This window comes from Magnolia sinica, chromosome 3 (assembly GCF_029962835.1).
Source record: "Magnolia sinica isolate HGM2019 chromosome 3, MsV1, whole genome shotgun sequence".
NCBI lineage: Eukaryota > Viridiplantae > Streptophyta > Magnoliopsida > Magnoliales > Magnoliaceae > Magnolia > Magnolia sinica.
The window spans coordinates 62841312-62860180 of record NC_080575.1 but is presented as its reverse complement, the minus strand read 5'-3'; the positions used below and the strand labels follow the sequence as shown (position 1 = coordinate 62860180).

The 18869-nt window shown below is 40.6% G+C and overlaps 1 pseudogene; it reads right to left on the bottom strand.

Moving 5' to 3' along the window:
- Window positions 1-3380: 3380 nt before the first annotated feature.
- On the bottom strand, window positions 3381-6980 carry LOC131238907 (signal recognition particle subunit SRP54 2-like; annotated as a pseudogene).
- Window positions 6981-18869: the final 11889 nt, after the last annotated feature.

The window sequence follows — 18869 nt, the reverse complement described above, 5'->3', positions numbered from 1 at the left end:
GTTTAGGTTTGGGTTTTCAAGTTTAGGTTTAGGTTTAGGTTAGGGAGTTGAGATTAGGCTTAGGTGTAGGTTTAGGTTTAGGGATTTGAGAATACATTAGGTTTTAGGTTTAGGTTTAGGTTATAGGTTATAGGTTTAGGTTTAGGTTATAAGTTATAGGTTTAGGGAATTGAGAATAGGTTAAGGTTTAGGTTTAGGAAATTGGATTCGGGTTCGAGATCGGGTTTAGGTTTGGGTTTTCAAGTTTAGGTTTAGGTTAGGGAGTTGAGATTAGGATTAGGTATAGGTTTAGGTTTAGGGATTTGAGAATACACTTAGGTTTTAGGTTTAGGTTTAGGTTATAGGTTATAGGTTTAGGTTTAGGTTTAGGTTAAGGTTTAGGTTTAGGTTAGGTTTAGGTTATAAGCTATAGGTTTAGGGAATTGACAATAGGTTAAGGTTTAGGTTTAGGAAATAGGGTCTGGTTTCGGGATCGGGTTTAGGTTTGGGTTTTCAAGTTTAGGTTTAGGTTTAGGTTAGGGAGTTAAGATTAGGATTAGGTGTAGGATTAGGTGTAGGTTTAGGTTTAGGGATTTGAGAATACATTTACATTTTAGGTTTAGGTTTAGGTTATAGGTTATAGTTTTAGGTTTAGGTTTAGGTTTAGGTTTCGGTTTAGGTTATAAGCTATAGGTTTAGGGAATTGAGAATAGGTTAAGGTTTAGGTTTAGGAAATTGGGTTCGGGTTCGGGATCGGGTTTAGGTTTGGGTTTTCAAGTTTAGATTTAGGTTTAGTTTAGGGAGTTGAGATTAGGATTAGGTGTAGGTTTAGGTTTAGGGATTTGAGAATACATTTAGGTTTTAGTTTTAGGTTTAGGTTATAGGTTATAGGTTAAGGTTTTGGTTTTAGGTTTAGGTTATAGGTTATAAGTTTTGGTTATAGGTTATAGGTTAGGTCATAGGTTTTGGTTTAGGTTAAGGTTATAGGTTTAGGTTTAGGTTTAGGTTTAGGTTTTGGGATTTGAGAATAAGTTTAGGTTAAGGTTATAAGTGTAGGTTAAGGTTGTAAGTATATGTTATAGGTTTAGGTTAAGGTTTAGGTTTAGGTTATAAGTATAGGTTTTGGGATTTAAGAATAGGTTTAGGTTAGGGATTTGAGAATAGGTTTAGGTTAAGGTTATAAGTTTAGGTTTAGGTTATAGGTTAAGGTTTAGGTTTAGGTTATAAGTATAGGTTTAGGTTATAGGTTAAGGTTTAGGTTTAGGTTATAAGTATAGGTTTTGGTATTTGAGAATAGGTTTAGGTTAAGGTTATAGGTTAAGGTTTAGGTTTAGGTTATATAGGTTTTGGTATTTGAGAATAGGTTTAGGTTAAGGTTATAAGTATATGTTTAGGTTATAGGTTAAGGTTTAGGTTTAGGTTATAAGTATAGCTTTTGGGATTTGAGAATAGGTTTAGGTTAAGGTTATAAGTTTAGGTTAAGGTTATAAGTATAGGTTTAGGTTATAGGTTAAGGTTTAGGTTTAGGTTATAAATATAGGTTTTGGTATTTGAGAATAGGTTTAGGTTAAGGTTATAAGTTTAGGTTAAGGTTATAGGTTAAGGTTTAGGTTTAGGTTATATAGGTTTTGGTTTTTGAGAATAGGTTTAGGTTAAGGTTATAAGTTTAGGTTAAGGTTATAAGTATAGTTTAAGGTTTAGGTTTATGTTATAAGTATAGGTTTTGGGATTTGAAAATAAGTTTAGGTTAAGGTTATAAGTTTAGGTTAAGGTTATAAGTATAGGTTTATGTTATAGGTTAAGGTTTAGGTTTAGGTTATAAGTATAGGTTTTGGGATTTGAGAATAGGTTTAGGTTAAGGTTATAAGTTTAGGTTAAGGTTAGAAGTATAGGTTTAGGTTATAGGTTAAGGTTTAGGTTTACGTTATAAGTATAGGTTTTGGGATTTTAGAATAGGTTTAGGTTAAGGTTATAAGTTTAGGTTAAGGTTATAAGTATAGGTTTAGGTTATAGGTTAAGATTAAGGTTTAGATTATAAGTATAGCTTTTGGAATTTGAGAATAGTTTTAGGTTTCGTCTATAAGTTTAGGTTTTAGGATTTGAGAATAGGTTTAGGTTTTAGGTTTAGTGTGTGGTTTAGGTTAAGGGTATGGTCCCTGCAAATACAGATATAAACACGGCCTGCTCCAATTGGCCAGGCCCCTCCAATGTTGTCCATAGGAAATGTACAGCTCTATCGTGGTCTTAACAGTGGTTCCCATCTTCCAGGGATCCCCGCTCATCCAAATAGCTCCGACGCACATCCTGGTCTACTCCATTAATTTCAAGTAAATACATTAACACGGCCTGTCCAAATGGTCAGGCCCCTCCAATGTTATCCATAAGAAATGGACAGCTTCATCATGGTCATAACAGCAGTTCCCACCTTCCAAGGACCCCCGCTCAACATCCGGATAGCTCCGATGCACATCCGGGTCTGCTCCATCAATTTCGAGCTAATACATTTAAAAACAACATAAATATATCTAAAAGCATCTGGATACCTAGGGAAGGCCTCCCATATTTGTATTGTTGGTTACTCATCCCTTTGTCTACAAGCCACAATCGACCAACAATTTCTATTCGCTACCTGTACTCTGAAACCAACACAAATATAACTGGGAAACAATATAAGGAATAAGAAAAAATGAATTTACCTATACACATCATTAAATGTTTCCCTATAAGGAGGTGATATTATATCTTTGATAGCCACAACCTGTATGACAGAGAAAAATGCAACCGATATAGTTTGTTACAATTCAAAGGAGAAAAAGGTTGTAACTCCATGGCCTACATACCATAAGTTTGTTATAACTTTAACTTGCAACATAAACACAATACACATCAATGCATACCATAAGTTTGTTACAACTTTAACTTACAACATAAACACAATACACATCAATGCATAACTGACACATTAATCATGTCTACCAAGTTAGGCAATCTGTGCAACTGCATGGCCTACAAAGCTTGCCGGTAAATCTTGAGACACTCATAAGGAGAATGATTGTCCCATTAAGATTGATCATCCATTTCAATGCATCAACACATCTAATCTGATGCATATACCCATGTTGATACTTGGAGAGGTGTGCTCACTAAGTGACGCTCTTACCTAATGGACCATTCCTGCCTAACAATTTCAAGCCCCTTACTCACTATACATACTTTCTATTTACTCATCTGTATTAACAAAGCTACCTATTTCAGTTCAAGTATTGCCCAGACTTTCTTACCTTGTTTGTGTACTTTGGTGTCTTTTAGTGCCAGTGGTACTGCAAGTAGATCTAGTACCTTAAGGATAAACACATGCATCAATGTGGAGCCCATATGTATAGTGGATTTCAAAACAACACTTACGCGTTAAGTGCACCACCTCCTTTTGCATGGCCATCGATTTTAGTAACAATCACAGCACCAACTGCGACACTTTGTATAAAAGCTTGAGCTTGGTCAAATGCTGCTTGGCCAATATTGCTATCCATAACGAATATAACAAGATCTGATTTCTACAACATTAAGGAACTTAAATTAGATATAGACAGCATGTTGGCAACTAACATAAATGAATAAGAGTGATAAACCTTTAGGATAAGAAAATGAATACCGTTGCTTTAGACACTTGGCGCATTTCTTCAAACAGAGCCGCTTCCTGTTTGGGGCGTCCACTTGTGTCTACAATTATTAGATCACAATTTTCCTTCTTAAACCGTTCTACACCTTCTGCTGCAATTTTTACAGGGTCTGACTCCATGTAGCTGTGGATACAGCATAGATGATTTTTTATGTGAAAATGTTGGGGAAAGCACAGAATGTAACAAGCAGTGTTATGTAGACATAAACATATTTTATCTAACCAAAAGACAAGTAGCACTGGCAACATTAACAAATTTGGTACTAATGTACACATTTCCAGATTATTATTATTATTATTATTTTGGATTTATTTTCCAGAGATATTGTACTACATACATTGCAATCACTGAACGTCCATTCACGATTAGGTTTCTAAATGATTAGAGTCAACATTTTTTTTTCCTTTTTTTGATGGATGATTAGAGTCAACAATATTATATTGGCATTTGACCTCACACCTCTCTCAAACTTCTAGGAAACAAAACAGAATGGAAACTAACATGAATATGGAATGGCTTAAATAAGATCCAGACATTGTACCTTCCATAAAAAGGAATCTTAGATTTAGTTGCATTCTGCTTCAACTGATCAAAAGCACCAGCTCTGAATGTATCTGCGCAGACTAGAGCTGGTTTCCATCCCATTTTTTGATGATAATATGCATACTTTGTGCATGTCGTGGTTTTCCCAGAACCTAGACATTTAATGGAAAACCAAAGCAAGCAACATTCAAGGACAGTAAAAGAACAAACAACCCTCCATGAAGGATCCACACATTAAAAAAAATTTACATGTTCTTCTATGATGGCAAATGATCACATAGAATCACTTTTAAGGGTTGTTTGTATGCAGGACGACACTGATCAAATTGGACAGGATAGTCTCACACATTTCATTTTGAGCAAGAGAGGTACGGATATAAGAACTTGAAAGGAGGGGAAGTGTCAAAATATATTATTTTCATAACATTTCAAACTTAAAAAAGTTAAGATTCTCTAGTATTTCAAACAAGCACTACACTATTAACTAAATCTCAGAAAGTGCAAATCCAGAATTTATGAAAACATCTTCAGGCCGAGCAGCACAACCAACTTACCATTCAATGAATCAGTACCTAATTACCCGCTACTTGACTAGATCATATACAATATAAAGATAACCTAAGCCCAAACTAGCAACAAGAACATTCAACTGGCTGAAGCAACATACCCTATAGACCGACAAACCTCACTACACTAGTTTTCCCTTTCTTCGGTGTGAATGAGGGCTTCCTAGGATCTAACATTTTGCAGAGCTCATTGAATATTGCCTGAAAACAAAGAAGAAACCTTGTTTATGAAACAATTACATTATAGTTGACAAGAAGTGCACAATGCTGACTGGTACATCTGTATAGTAACAGAAAATGAATGAGAGAGAAATTTGTGAATTGTGTTCTTAACAGCAGTTTGATTGTCATAATCAAGCAAGGAACTGTAAAAGGCATACATGCTATGTGCCAATTAAAAAGTAGGGGTAGAGTATGCTGACAGCTGACCACCGTTTCTTAAGTTGTGGTGTCTTGGCCACCATACGTGTGCCACATGTAGGGCCATCTAACCCATTCAAATCATGGGCCCCATTCTTGATGGAGCACCATCTGAATTCTGAACTGATTGAACGATCTTAACCATTTGATTTCACACGTTGAACATATCATTATTTAAATATGTGACAGCAATCAATAGGATGGATGGAATTATCTGATCAATGTAATTTTCTAACTATGCTCTAACTACAATGGGGTCCAATGATGTTCATGGCCAGATTGATCTCTGAAAAATGTATTCTTTTTTTGGTTTTGAACATGTATTTGATGGTGTAATGGGTTATTCTTTGGAAACAATGCCGTCTCAAGCTGCCTGATATTGCTAACCTGAAACCGACTCTAAAACAGCAAAACTTTAATATTTAGGCTTCTAAATATCTAATATCAAAATACAATAACGAATATAAGTCTACACATGAGTAATGATGAATTGGTGACAAAATTATAGGTCTGTTATGTAAGCACTATTTAAGCACCAAAAGTCAAGCATGATTTGGTGGATTAGGGCCTATGATATATAAGTAAAACAACACAAAGATGGAAAAATGGAAAAAAAAGTGAATAGTATATCCCTTTCAATATGTCTCAATATGGTCCACTTCACATCAGCTCATTGAATCCCACTTTATTTTGTGTTTTGATCCTCAAAATAAGCCTACATCTACTTTAAACTTAGCTTATAAACTTCCTTCATGCTTAACATGAATAAAGAGGCGGAAAAAGAGAAAAAATGAAAAAAATAATAGTAATAATAAATCAAATGGGCCCTTTATGGCCGTATTGGTCTATAATGGCATATTGGCCCCACAACAGTGCCAATATGCACAAACAATTTCAAGATGACAAATAAGCAAGTTCCTCAAGATTTTAGTCTCAAAATCCAAAATAATTTATGGGTTTTCCTTAAAAATCCATACTTTTGGTGAAATTGAGGAATGAGAATGATAAAAGATTTAGTTTGTATGGTGAGAGCTGAATAAAGCATACAAATCAAAACAGGCCAATTGACTGGTTCCAAATGCAAGCTCCAAAGTATAAGGTATTTGCATCATGGAATCTCATATCCCAAAAGGTTTCTGAGTGTTCTTAAAAATCCAAACTTACAATGAAAGAGTTAAAAAACTCTTTTTAAAAAAATCTAGCTCTTTTAAACACTGAAACTCTTTCAGGTGCTGATTCTAGACCAGTTGATTCTCAAATCTCATAAGATTTGGGCTTCCTTGAAATACCAAACATGCATAGGGAAGTAATTTAAAAATGAAAGTTATATCAACTTAACAGACGATTTCAGTAATTTAAAATTGAAAGCTATACCAACCCAACTACTTAACTGTTGGGGATTACCAATGGCACTCTTGAAAGCAAGTAATGCTTCAGCTATACAAAGAAATATAGCAAAAATTAGATCTCTATTCATAGATCATAAATGTTTAGTTTTTGTATATGTTTATGCATTGAACAATTAAAATACTAACTTTCCTATGATGGTCCCGCCAATAGAGGATTTCGTGATACCAATTGGAGTTTGGTTTGCTATTAGGACTCTTTTCCCAGGAAAGTTGAAGCAATCAACCTGATCCATGGTTCTGTAACTGTTGTGTTGCAGGGCTATGTTGATGGATTTCCCTACTTGGTTATATTTTGCATCCATGTTACTGTTCTTAGGGAAACAATGCCGAGACATATTCCCATCTACATTATCACCAACAGAGGTTGAATGCATTTCATCCATTTCTCTAATTTTTATCCATGCCATTCATCCATTTCTCTTATTTTTCTCCATTTCTCTGATTTACATCCCTCTAATTTTTGGGATAAAGCCCTAAAATGATCTATAAAAATGGATGAATGGCATGGATAAAATATATACATCATGGTGGGGCCATAGATCATACGGGGCCATAGATCATATAGGGCCATAGATCATGGTGGCACTACAGAGGAAATCAGATTGCATACTGAGTTACTCAGTACGCTCTTATTGTACTGAGTAAACTCAGTAGGGCCCACCTTAATCCCTAAATCCCTAAATCCTCAAATCCCTAAATCCCTAAATACCCAAATCCCTAAATCCCCAAATCGTTTCAATTGGTATTGAGATTGAGAGAGATTGAGAGAGAGAGAGAGAGATACCTCATGTGGATGCACGAGAGAGAGAGCACCGAGAGAGACAAACAGAGAGAGTGCGTGGTGAAGAGAGGACCGAGAGAGAGAGAGAGGATGCGCGAGAGTGAGAGAGGGCGGCGAGGGAGGGCAGGGGTGAGAGAGAGAGAGAGAGGGAAGAGGGAAGAGGGAGGGTGCAGAGTGAGAGATTGGGCGCGCGCGGCTTTGTGTTGAGCACGTGCCCAATTTTGGGCGAGACTGGATGGTGCTCTGTGGGCTCCACCATGATGTATGCGTTTCATCCATGCCGTCCATCCATTTTTACAAATCATATTAGGGCTTTATGCCAAAAATTAGAGGGACATAAATTTCAGGTGGTCCACACCACATGAGAACAATAATGATTGGATATCCACCATTAAAATCCTCATAAGGCTCACTGTACTGTTTATTTGACATCCAATCTGTTGATTTGGTCATACAGGACCAGATGAAGGGAAAAAATAAAAATCAGCTTAATCCAAAACTTTTATGGCTATTGATCATATTTTTAATGGTTGATGCTCATTCAACATTGTTTCCTGTAATGTGGTCCACTTGAGATTTGCATATATCTCATTTTTGGTCTCATATTGTAAAATTATCTGTAAAAATATATGGACGGTATGGATGAAACACATACATCATGGTGGGAGCCATAGAGCACCAACCACTAGTCATTGGTTATTGTCAGGGGGAGTAGTCAATCCGTTCCCAAGCATACAGAGTAAATCCTATGGGGCCCACCATGATTTATTCATTTTAACCACTCCATCCATCCATTTTAACATATAAGTTTATTACATAAGCTCAAAAATGAAGCCTATAAAAATCTGAAGTGGACCACATCATAGGAAATAGTATAAACTGAACGTCTACCATTAAAAAATTTTGGAAGGCCACCAAAGTTTTGGATCAAGTTGATATTTTAGTTTTCCCTTCATCCATGTATTTGTGATCTATTGAACAGGTTGGATGACAACAAAAAATCACTTTAGGCCATAGGAAGATTTCAACGGTGGAAATCATTATTCCCACTGTTTCCTATGGTATGGTCCACTTCGTCCACGTCGTCCATCAGAGAGAGAGAGAGAGAGAGAGAGGATAGAGAGCGACAGAGTGAGAGAGGGCACGAGAGTGAGAGTGAGAGAGGACAGGGAGCGAGAGAGTCTTTAAGTTTCTCTCAATAGCAGTCATGGGTTACGTGGTCGGTGCTCTGTGGGCCCCACCATGATGTATGTGCATGTTTCATCCTTGCCATCCATATATTTTTCATTTTATTTTATGGAATGAGACAAAAAATAAGGTATATCCCAATCTCAACTGGACCACATTATAGGAAACAGTGTTGAATGAGCGTCAACCATTAAAAACCTTTTGGGGGCCATATAAAGTTATGGATCAATCTGATATTTTTTTCCCTTCATCTGGGCCTATATGACCTAATCAATAGATAGGATGTCAAATAAAAAGTACAGTGGGCCTTAGGAGGGTTTTAATGGTGGATATCCAATCATTATTGTTTTCATGTGGTGTGGTCCACCTGAGATTTATATCCCTCTCATTTTTGGTATCTAGCCCTAATATGATTTGTAAAAATGGATCGACGACATGGATGAAACACATACATCATAGTGGGACCCATAGAGCACCGACCAACATCCAAAAACGGTTACTCGCCTCGATCATACTATGTATGAGAAAGATATTTGGCAAACAAGATTGATCAACAATTTGAGTGAATTTTGATTTAAACATCTGAAGTTATTTACTCTTCATGTCCGGACTGATCAAATTGTCCAAAAACAGTTAAAGGTTGTTCATAATATCAAAAATATATAAATGAATAGAAAACACAAACATCAGCTTGATCCAAAACTTCTATGGCCTCCAAGAAATTTTAAATGATAGAGGTTCAATCACACAATTTCCTGTGGTGTGGTCCACTTGAGCTTTGGATATGCTTCCTTTTTGTTCTTTAGACCTCAAATTATCTGTTAACATGGATGAATGGAGTGGATAAAATAAATAAATAACGGTGAACCCCACAGAGTTTACTTTGGTTAAGGTAACGAGTAACTCACTTAAATGTAGTGGAGAAAGGTTTCCTTAAAACATTAATAATCATATATTGGGCCTGCCTAAATGTGATTCACATATCCAACCCACTCATTATGTGTGTCCCACTTGGATGAGGGGTCAGACCAAGTTTCAACTGCATCCAAAACTCATGTGGGCCTCACCAAGTGCTTTTATATTTTTTAAGATGTCTTCATATAGTTTTTGTAACGCCCTGAAATTCGGGGGTCAAGCATAACTCAGCTCCCAAGTTTCAAAACATCACTTATGCAACATATTTAATGATGGATGTATATTGTCTGTATGAGTGCAAAAAACATGGAATAGATTAAGCCAAACTGCAAATATAATTCAGGGATAAGTGAAGAACGCAAGCGGAAGACTTAAAGAAATATATGTGTACATGTGCAATTCCCTGAAATACATATACATACCAGGTCATACTTACAAGCGTTACTATCAAAATTACAAGTATCAAATTACATTATCTATTCCCAAAAGAAATCCCAGAATCCCACGCATCTAAACAAGGCTCACTAGACCCGCCTAAAAACTGCATGAAAGAAAATGCAGCCTCATCATTCTTGATCTCCTGCTCTGCCTCAGAGGTCGCATCAACATCTGCAACTAAGACAGAGTCTAGTGGGTGTTTAAACACCGCCCCAGAACGAGGGGATGAGTGATCAACTCAGTGGAACAATAAAGAAAGGTTAACATGTTATCAATTCAATCAAGCAGTAATGATAAAGCAGAACAATCAAACATGTCCTAAGTACTCTTATTAGTGCAAGGATGTATGCAGAATGATGCGTGCCCTCGCGCGTACACCCTCAGCGTCTTCATCTTACGTTACGCATGACATCACCTCAAAGTGCTCCACCTCTTCTAGGCACAGGCAATGCGGTGCATGCACATGATTACCAAGTTGTTATTAGTCCTTTTCATACAGCAAGATTGGGAAGCTAAGGTACCTTCCTCATATCACCATCCAAATAGTGATCCATTCTAGGGTCGTCAGTCCTAGACAATCTCATACGATCATATGGTTTTAGGTCGCTGCAAAGGGCTCGTCACCAATCAATGCACGCCTACCATACCTTCGTTACTACAATAAGACTTGTCACCTCAATGCGGTATCCAGGTATGCTCGAGGTCACTACAAAGGGCTCGTCACCAATCAATGTAGGCCGACAGCACGAATATAGTGTCCCATACCACCATAATCGGCTCATGAGTTTGGTTACTCACTGGTCACTACGGGGAGGCTCGTCACCCCAGCGTAGGCTGACAGCTTGACCACGGTGTCCCAGACCACCATGTCCGGCTCATGAGTCTTAGCAGATCAAGGTACAATGGTTAACAGGATTTTCATCGGTAAGTTTGGTACCCTAGATTCAAACAATAGCATCCATACATGGTGAACATACATCGGACAATCGGGTTACTTGACGAGCTCGACTAGCACGAGCACATGTTGAGTTGAATGACATAGAATGCGCAAACACTCCGTGTGGCCAAACCACTGCCGAAAACTCTAATGCAACTCAGGTTCGTCAAATCACGTCCTACGTGGCAAAAGCAACCTCAGCCACGATCTCAAGGTCGTACCGATTTCCTGGACTATTTCCTAGTCCCAAACACATTTCACTACAACAGATATTCATATTAACAATCTAGAATAGTAATGGAACAACAACTCAAATCATGTGGTATGTAAGCATTTGAAGAATATCAACTCGACATGGATTTTCACATAAGTAATACTTGGAATTAAACAACAAGGAATATGACTTGCATGTGGTAAATCATACACATCAATAGGAGTGTTGAGAATCGCTTCTCAACCCCCGCAATTAGGTAAATATATTACACTTTAGATCATTCAGACATTTCTACAAACACTTAGAATACATAGTGCAACATACATGACGTATGTTGAAATACACGCATTTGGACAATTCCTTTTGCCAAGGAGTTGACACACATACATCTAGCATAAAGACATGACAAATAGTCATGGCAAACACGTGCATATTTTATACGTATACGGTAGTTCCTACATATACATAGAATACACAAATCTCTACACAAGGCATATATATCAGGAATCAATATAAACATAACATTTAGCATGTGAAATCTCATCTATAACAAGAATAAACCATTAAGTAGCATTGAAAGCCTTGAAAACCATAACCTATACGATTAAAGTCCGCACCTTAAACCAGAAATAGAACACTGAACTGATTCAGACGATATGTCTTCGTCAACGGCGACAAGATAACCTAAAGCAAGAATAAAAACGAGCTACAACAACACATAGATTATTCTAAGCTCTAAAACAGAATAGGGTTAGGTTAACTTACCCAAAGATGAACTTAGAATCGCCGGAATAACGATTCAAAAGTGAAGGTTTAAGGATGAAGAAGAACAAGAAAGAATCTAAGATGATTCACCAACTTCTCTCTCACTTTCTCTCTCTTTTCCCCTCTCTTTCTTAGCTAGGGTTAGGAAATTCGTATGGAAAAGAGAGTTAGGGTTTTAAAATCTATATATAGGCCTAACATTGATGAAAATAACCCTAGGGCCAAGGTATACTTAGGTTATAACCAAAACAGGCTTCTCTCGATCCAACGGAGCACTTTTGGTGGGCCTTTTTCCACGAAAGGTCGGACTTAAGCTCACTGACCATGGATCTTGGTCAGGCTGAGTTTTCGTACCGATCGGATCTTCAGATCAGCCGTGGCGGACCACACTCAATACAACGGTCACCGAATCTCGATTACGTCCACAAGCACAAGGACATGCCTGGGCCATCTTCCCTGATCCGAGGGTGAAATTGGGTCAGAATCCAATGGTCAGATTGCTTAAAATCGTCGTGCAAGCGACACGATTCAGATTTCATAAAATTATATTAATTTCTCACCGTTCTCACACTCTTCACTCCTGACTCAATCAAATCGACCCAGAACATCATCTGGACTTGATTTTTGAGGTGATGGTCAAGTCCAACATGGTGACCATAATAGCCTAAGATCATCGCTATCGGACTTTCGACGCGCGGTCCAGGTCCAATCCAAAACTTTCAAAAATTCCCAAGAGCAACTGGATTTAGCGATGAATCCCAGATTTCAGAGTAACCTAGCGCTAATGATTCTACAGGTTTTGAGTCATGCAGATCAATTTTAAAGTGATTGATGCTAATTTCATAAGTAATCGAGTTTAGCGCTAATAACCCAGAAATAACTTCTAAGGAAAAATAGAGGTAGTACTCGGGTCTTGGCACAAAATTTTCCTGGTCATTACAATCTGCCCCCTTAAAGAAAATTTTGTCCTCGAAATTCATACCTTCTCATATTCCTCAAGGATCTGAGGGTAGCTCTTTCTAACCTCAGCTTCGGTTTCCCAAGTAGCCTCTTCTTCACTATGATGCGTCCATAGAACTTTCACAAGAGGGATGACCTTGCTTCGCAATACCTGCTCCTTCCTATCTAGAATACGCGTCGGTTACAGTACATATGTGGCATCCTCGCTCAACTGCACCTGCTCCCAACTGATAATATGCGAAGGATCAGGAACGTACTTCTTCAGCATAGAAACATGAAATACGTTATGCACGCCCGCAAGAGGTGTGGGAAAAGCAAGGCGGTATGCTACCGCTCCCACTCGATCCAGTATTTGAAATGGACCAAAAAATCTCGGCGTAAGCTTTCCCTTCTTACCGAACTGTAGAACTCCCTTCATAGGAGAGACCTTAGGAAAAACATGGTCTCCAACCTCAAACTCAAGCGGTCGCCGCCTCGTATCAGCGTAACTCTTCTGGCTACTCTGAGCTGTCAGAAGTCGACGTCGAATAATGTCAACTTTCTCTGAAGTCGCCTGCACCAATTCCGGGCCAATCAAACTACACTCGCCAACTTCTGCACAGCAATGCGGTGCTCTGCACGGGCGACCATACAATGCCTCATAGGGAGCCATGCCAATACTCACTTGGAAGCTATTATTATACGCGACCTCTGCATACTGGAGACAATCATCCCAACTGTCCTTGAAATTCAAAACACAAGCTCACAACATGTCTTCTAGAATCTGATTCACACGTTCCGTCTGCCCATCTGTCTGCGGATGAAACGCGGTGCTGAATTTCAATTTCACACCCATCGCTTCTTGAATACGAGTCCAGAAGATAGATGTGAAACGCGTGTCTCTGTCAGACACGATCTCCATGTAGATGTACAATCTCCTTGATGTACAACCTAGCCAACTCGTCTGCAGAGTTTGTGACTCTGATCGGTAAGAAGTGGGCCGACTTCGTCAATCGGTCGACGATCACCCAAATATAGTCATGTCCCTTCTTCGTTCTCGACAACCCAGAAATAAAATCCATAGAGATGAAGTCCCACTTCCATTCTGCTATGGGCATGAGCTGCAGCAGCCCAGGAGGTCGGCGATGCTCTGCCTTGACCTGCTGGCGCGTGAGACAACGAGATACAAACTCAGCAATGTGAACCTTCATGTTGTCCCACCAATAAGATCTTCTCATATCCTGATACATCTTCGTGCTACCTGGATGCATCGCAAGCTTAGAACTATGGGCTAACTCGAGAACCTCCCGTCTCAAGTCAGGAATGTCTGGGACACATAATCGGCCATGAAATCATAGGCCCCCATCAGAACCAACACTCCACTCGGAGTTCTCATCTGTACCAACCCGCTTTCTCATCTTCGCCAAAAGCTCATCATCTGCCTGAGCTGCAACGATCTTCTCATCAATGAGGGGCTGTACACGAATGTGTGCGATAACCTCATACGACTCTTCCACCGTAAGTTTCTGCTCAAAGTCTCGCACAAACTCCAGCATGTCCCATTCTGCTATCATTAGCAGAGCCGCAAATTCTATAGCCTTCTTGCGACTCAACGCATCTGCCACAAGGTTCGCCTTGCCCGGATGGTAAGAAACATCGAACTTAAAGTCTTTCAATGTTTCCATTCATCGGCGCTGCCTCATATTCAAATCATGCTGTGTGAAAATATACTTAAGGCTCTTGTGGTCACAAAAGAGCTTGAACTCCTCTTCATAAAGGTAATGTCTCCAAAGCTTTAATGCGAAAATGACAGCTGCCAACTCCAGGTCATGTGTAGGGTAATTCTCTTCGTATTTCCTCAACTGTCTCGAAGCATAAGCAATCACCCTATCCTTCTGCATAAGGACACAACCCACGCCAACGCGAGAGGCGTCAGTATATATAGTATACCTAACCCCTTGCTCTGACAATACAAGCACAGGGGCGAATGTCAACTTGTCCTTCAGCTCCTGAAAAGCTACCTCCGCCCTCTCATTCCAAGCAAACTTCAAATCCTTCCATGTCAGCTGAGACAACGGTCTAGCTATCTTCGAGAAGTCTCGTATGAAGTGTTGATAATATCCTGCTAGACCCAGAAAGCTCCTTACCTCAGTAACTGAACCAGGCTGCTTCCAGTCCTGAACTGCAGCTACCTTAGCAAGATCGACAGCTATCTCTTCCTTGGACACCACATGTCCCAGGAACTTGACTTCCTCTTTCCAGAAATCACACTTCTTGAACTGCGCAAAATGCTGATTCTTCCTGAGAGTATCCAAAACCGCTCTTAAGTGCTCCTCGTGCTCTTCCTGACTTGCAGAATAAATCAAAATGTCATCGATAAAGACAATGACGAATCAGAACAAGAATGGCCGAAATACCCTGTTCATTAGATCCATGAACACGGCTGGTGCGTTCGTAAGACCAAACGACATCACAAGGAACTCATAGTGACTGAAGCTAGTCCTAAAAGCGGTCTTCTACACGTCCTCATTCTTGACGCGTAACTGATGATACCCTGACTGCAGATCAACCTTCGAAAAGTACCGTGCCCCCTTCAACTTATCAAACAGATCATCAATCCTAGGCAAAGGGTACTTATTCTTCACAGTTACTAGATTCAACCTGCGATAATCAATACATAATCACAAGGAGCCATCTTTCTTCTTCACAAACAAGACAGGCGCTCCCCAAGGAGACACACTAAGCCGAATAAAGCCCAAATTCAACAAACCATCTATCTACTTCCTCAATTCCTCCATTTCACTCGGAGGCATACGATAGGTGGGCAAAGAAATGGGTGCCGCACCAGGCATGAGATCAATAGTAAAGTCAATCTCATGCTGAGGAGGTAATCTAGAAATCGACTCAAACACATCTTCAAACTCTCGAACTACAGGCGTGCTTTCAAACACCGATTCAGCCATACTCTCCAATAGAGAAGTATAATAATCAAGACGAAAAGGGTAACTGACCTTAACTTGGAAAGTAACTGTCTCGCCCTTAGGTCCATGAATTGTCACCGACCTTGCTTCACAATCAATCTCTGCTCGCATCCTCGTGAGCCAATTCATACCCATAATAACATCGTAATGAAAAAGAGGTGTGATAAAAAAAGTCAACACGAATCGATCCACTTCCTAAATCAACCCAACAATCCATACAACGCTTGTTCATAGTAGAGGAAATCCCCGTAGCGGTAATGAGCGGCACTCTTTTGATAGAAACAGTGCTCAAACTCAGACGCCTAACTGTCGCATATGATATAAGAGAGGTAGTGGACCCTGTATCCACTAACATAGAAATGAGACTACCTTCAATGTGCGCTGTAACCTTGAATGATCTCGGCACCAAGTCAGACATAGGCGCTTCAGCTGAGAGCGCATGAACTCAAGCCTGCTGCTGACGATTCAGTGGAGGAACCATGGGCCGCTGAGGTGGCCTGAAGCTAGGTACAGCAGGTCTGAAGGATGGATGAGCTGGCGCTGAACGAAGAGGTGGAGGTGATATAACCTGAGGCATCGGACGGCTGATCCTCTGCGGTGGAGTAAAACCACTGGCCCGCATACGCGAAAAGTAAAAATGATCCAAATGCCCCATCTTCCCATAGTATGAACAACAAAGATCAGCTCGCATCTGCTGAGCGGGCGGCGCTGAACGCCTCAGAGGAGAATCTGCCCGCGGCCTCTTGCCGAGAAAAGGTACACTCTGAAAATCAGGTCACGGCCTAGGAACCATAGGTGCTTGTATACGGGATGACCTGTCCCCATCTTGCTCTGCTCGCAAGGACATGCTCACCAACTCCGCATAAGAAGATATGCTAGCACAACACATCTTCGATAGGATCTCAGGCCTCAATCCCTCAGAAAAATGCCGCATCCTCATCGGCTGATTGCTCAGAAGCAAGGGAGCATAACGACCTAACTCAGTGAACCGGTTCTCATATTTCGTCACCGACATCCCTCCCTGACGGAGGTGAAGGAACTCACTCTCCTTCTCATGTCGGTATGTAACCGGAAAATACTTCTCGTGAAAGCGTGCCTCAAACGCCTGCCACGACCACTCATATCCTTCCTCGATAGTGCGAAGAACACTGTCTCACCATAAACTGGCCTCCTTCTCAAACATAAAGGAGGCAAGCTCGACCTGCTCAACCTCTGAATAGTGCAGCGGTCTCAGCATCTTAGAGATGCGATAAATCTAATACTCGGCCTCCTCGGGTCTATGAGAACCCGCAAATATGGGAGGTCGTAAGTGCTAAAATTGCTCAAAAGTGCCGCTCGCACTAGCACTCCCAGATGGGGGCATAGGTGAAGCAGGTGGAGTCGCCCCCACTGACTGAGCAAATATGCCAGCTATGGAAGACAGGAACTGCTGTTGTTGTTGCTGCTGCTACTGCTGAATCTGCTGCTGTTGCATCAATAACATCATCTGCTCAAACCTATCAGAAGGCGGAGCAGACGAAGATGTACGGTTCGGCTCAGGAACCGAAGGTATGACTGGAGGAGCCATAGGTGTTGGCCCAACACCAGCATGAGACGGGCCCGACTGTGGATCCGTCTGGCTATCGCTCAAGGGAGGAACCCCAACAAGCGACTCGACCAAGGAGAGACGGGCCAAAGTCTTCGAACCCTTAGGAGGCATACCCTACATTCAACAGAGGATGCAACTTATAAGATTCTACGACCACATAATCCATCCACACAGCATTCATAGCACAACTTCAACAATAAACAACATACATTCCATTTAACAAAATTTGTCGTAATACAAGTAGTGCAGCATTACATGAATCATGACAGGGAAAGCATGTGAACTACTACATCTAAACTTCAAACAACTTCCAACTACTAAGCCAACAACGGCAACACACAGAAAGAAATAATAAAACAAAACAAAGAATGACTACAACGACAACTACTCGTCGAAATCAGGAGATGGAGGCGGGGCACCCTTATCCTACAAGCAACACAGGATAGACTTCAGAGTTCGAGTCACCTTCTTGAACTTATGCTTCACAAGGCCTCGAAGATCCATGATATTCGGGTATAGAATAACTTGCCCTTCCTCAAGCCGAGCGATACGAGCATCCCTGGCAACCTGATCTGCGCTCTACTCTAGTGCCACAGGAGGAGAACTCTCACTCGTATCCTGTGCCTCAACCACTTCCTCGTCCTGCTCTGTTTCTTCTTCAATCTCAGCTCCACCTTTAGCATAACTCTCATCCTCATCACTCTCTGACTCATCCTCACTCTCTGAGGCCTATCGACGAGGACCAATTTCCATCTGCTTAAGGGTCGTCAGATTAATGTGACGAATAGGAACTGGCTTCTCTGCCCCAAGCCGATAGCCAAACTCATGTGCAAGCTTACAAATGAGGTGGCCAAATGGAAGTGATTTGATCCTCCTAGTAGAACGAGCGATAAGGATAATCTGACGCAAGATGTACGTCGACACACATAACTTCGCTCCTTGCCCCACCTGATACAGAAAATCTACCATCAGGCGCGTACACTCGTTTCGGTTGCTCCACCTTGGATATACATTATACGTACACATGTGGTGAAGCAAGCGGAAGTCGTCCATTATGTTGGTAGCTAGAAGACTTCTATTAGGCTGTCATTCGACCAGATGACCACACAAGAGCCGGGTGCGATGATCCCTCTTGCCCATACTGTTCAAATTCTTCTCGCTGGCATGCACCTCACCAAGTGGCACATTAAGGAGTCGGGATATCAAAGCAATGTTGACCGTGACCTCCCGACCGCTATCATAAGGAATCTTGAATTACAGAGGCTCTAGCAACGGATCATGAATATTGGCATAAAAAGCTCGAACAGTGCTTGTATTAGCGCGATACTCACCCTCGAACAAGGGACACCAACCAACCCCTTCCAGGCGCTCCAACAACAGAAACTCGCCAAACAGCCACGGATAAACATGAGCCTCAAAAAGGACCTTACGGCCTTTATAGACTCCATGAGATAACTCCGCCAACAAGGTTCTTCCAATGGGAGCTTGAGGATCAAGGTCCCGCTTGGTCTGAAATTCACGGGTGG